The sequence below is a fragment of the Nycticebus coucang genome, chromosome 3, assembly GCF_027406575.1.
Source record: "Nycticebus coucang isolate mNycCou1 chromosome 3, mNycCou1.pri, whole genome shotgun sequence".
NCBI lineage: Eukaryota > Metazoa > Chordata > Mammalia > Primates > Lorisidae > Nycticebus > Nycticebus coucang.
The window spans coordinates 128,668,143-128,670,819 of record NC_069782.1 but is presented as its reverse complement, the minus strand read 5'-3'; the positions used below and the strand labels follow the sequence as shown (position 1 = coordinate 128,670,819).

General features: G+C 36.5%; 1 non-coding gene across 1 annotated transcript; it reads right to left on the bottom strand.

Moving 5' to 3' along the window:
• Positions 1 to 343: 343 nt before the first annotated feature.
• Positions 344 to 405, bottom strand: LOC128582824 (U7 small nuclear RNA). The gene has a single exon (XR_008379254.1). It is a non-coding gene; the product is annotated as a U7 small nuclear RNA (small nuclear RNA).
• Between the last annotated feature and the right edge of the window lie 2,272 nt (positions 406 to 2,677).

The window sequence follows — 2,677 nt, the reverse complement described above, 5'->3', positions numbered from 1 at the left end:
CAGAGTCTCAAGCTGTCACCCTGGGTAGAGTGCTATGGCATCACAGCTCACAGCAACCCCCAACTCCTGGGCTCAAGAGACTCTCCTGCCTCAGCCTCCCAAGTAGCTAGGACTATAGGCACCCGCCACAATGCCTGGCTATTTTTTAGTTGCAGCCGTCATTGTTGTTTGGCGTGCCTGGGCTGGTTTCGAACCTGCCAACTCAGGTGTCTGTGGCTGGCACCTTAGCCACTTGAGCCACAGGTGCCTAGCCCATTCTGATTATTCTTTCTCCTGTAATTCTACTCATTTGACTTCACATCCTCCTTTTTTCTTTCATTATATTTTGTATTTTTTTCTCATGGGGAATTTTCTAGTAAAAATCGGAAAATCTGCTAGATAAATTCTAAAAGAGCTATAACACTACTATTACATTTTGCATTTTATTGCATTTCTATTTATTTGTTTGAATAGGTATCAAATTTGTATTTTTCAAACTTCAAAAGTTACGAGTACCCTAAAGTTTCCCATATGTTAGCCCCTTATTTTCCTTCTCCAGAGGCAACTGATATTATCAATTTTTAAAATGTATCTCTCAAAAAACATTTTATGCACATGCAAGTAAATAAGTACGTATTCCTTCTTTCTTCCTTTTTACCTCTTGCAAAGATGGTGGCATTCTATACAAGGTTTCTACACCTGACTGCCCACCAAATGGCACTTGTTGTTTGACATAACTCTACCTAGTATTTCATCGTATGGATGAACCATGGTGTATTTAACCAATCCATTATTGGTGAACCCGTAGGTTATTTTATCTCTATCTTTTCTCTTCTAGTCTTTTCCCTCCACTCTTATATATTTCTAAAAAATACAAACATTTAGAATTTTAATAGGTATTGCCAAATTAGTTACTAAAAAGGTTATAGCAGTTTACATTCCCATTTTATACATAGGTATAAAAGTACCTGATTTTTTTTAATAACTTAAAAAATGTGGATTATTTTCAATCTCTGAAATATTCATTATCTAATAGGTATTATTTGTTTATTTTAAAGTAGCATTTTCCACAATCTACACAAAAAGTAAATGGTTGGTAGGTAAAATTTATACAGTTCAGAGGGGCAAAATAAAATGATTACAAAATATCATACTCTCACCCAGCAATAACCACTTTATAATTTAGGGAGGGTATTTACTGCCAGTGTTATAATTTATATTCCATTTCTTCCTTGTTTGGTACAAATATGGTAGCATACTATATTTGTTATTCACTTTTAAAAGTTAATAGTGTATGATAAACATTTTATGTTTTCAATTACTTCTGTCTTTAATATATTTAAATTTTTATTATAAAAATTTGAAACACGTAAAACTAGGTAGAATGTTATAATGACGATCCATCTACACACTGCTTAGATTTTAAAACTATTAACATTTGCCCATTTCATCTATTTCTTTCTTTGCTGATTATTGCAACATGGTTTTTAGCTATCATGACATTTTACCCTAAATATACAATATGCTTTTCTAGATTTTAGTGAAACCATTCTTCTTTGATTCTCTCCTTAATCTTGTATTATTACAAGTTATTTTATCTATATAAAATGACACAATATGGTGTGTGTATATAAATATATATAATGTGTGTGTGTATATATATACATATATATCATTATTATTTTTTTTTTTACACGATAGAATTAACAGGGCTGCCCTGAGGCAAAATGGTGGAACCAGGCCGGCTTCTTCTCCTCAGGTACCCGGCACCTTTGTCCTTTCTCTAGCAAAATCATTTGCATAAAGTTGCTGGGAACATAACAAAATAATACACACTGAAGAGCACTAAGTCTTGTTAAATTTCTCTTTAAAACAACATTGGCTGTGAGGTAGCTAGGAAAGGCATTAACAGCCTTGTCTTCAAGATCAGAAAAACAAGCACCTGTGAAGTTCAGGACTTGATATAGGTCAACCACTAATGAACAGAGAAGGGATTCAAACTTATCTTCTTACTTTAACACCAAGTGGTCTTCCTCCTGGGAGTTTTACATCTTAAATGAGGAGTTTAGGAGATGGTGGATGGTGAAGCTTCATGCAGAATGATGAATTAGTGATATGGGATTTTGGGCTTTGAAGGAAGATATTTGGAGAAGGAGCTACCTCCTCAAAGAATTCAGTCTCTCCTACTGCTCCCCCAGGAGTCTGAGGTGAACCGATGAAGATCTGCCTCAGAGAAGGAACTGGCTGGGGAGATTTTGCAAAGGAGAGCTAGCAGAACTTAGGGATTTTCTGGACACTAGAAAAGAGGAAGGGGCATTGAGGAAGATGCCAAGATTTGAGCTTGGGTGAAAGGAAGACTTCAGGCTTGGAACTGATTTGGGGGAAAGGATAACAGCACCATCTGCCTTTGCAAAAGCCTCTAGGTAGAGGTGTTGAGTGGTCATTTGGAGATTCAGGATTGCCGCTCAGAAAAGGAATCTATAAAGTTGTGGAGTTAGGACTCATTGAGGTAGAGGTGATGGTAGGTAGAGGGAGGTCATGGCAGGAGATGGGGAGAGAGGCAGAAAATTGGAAGTGAGACATGGAGAGGGCCAAGGATAGTGTCTTGAAGGTAGAGTCATGTTCAGGGTCATCAGGAGAAGGAAGTGACAGATAAAAGAGAAAGATAAGAAGCAGGAGAGAGAGAATAAGAAGATGA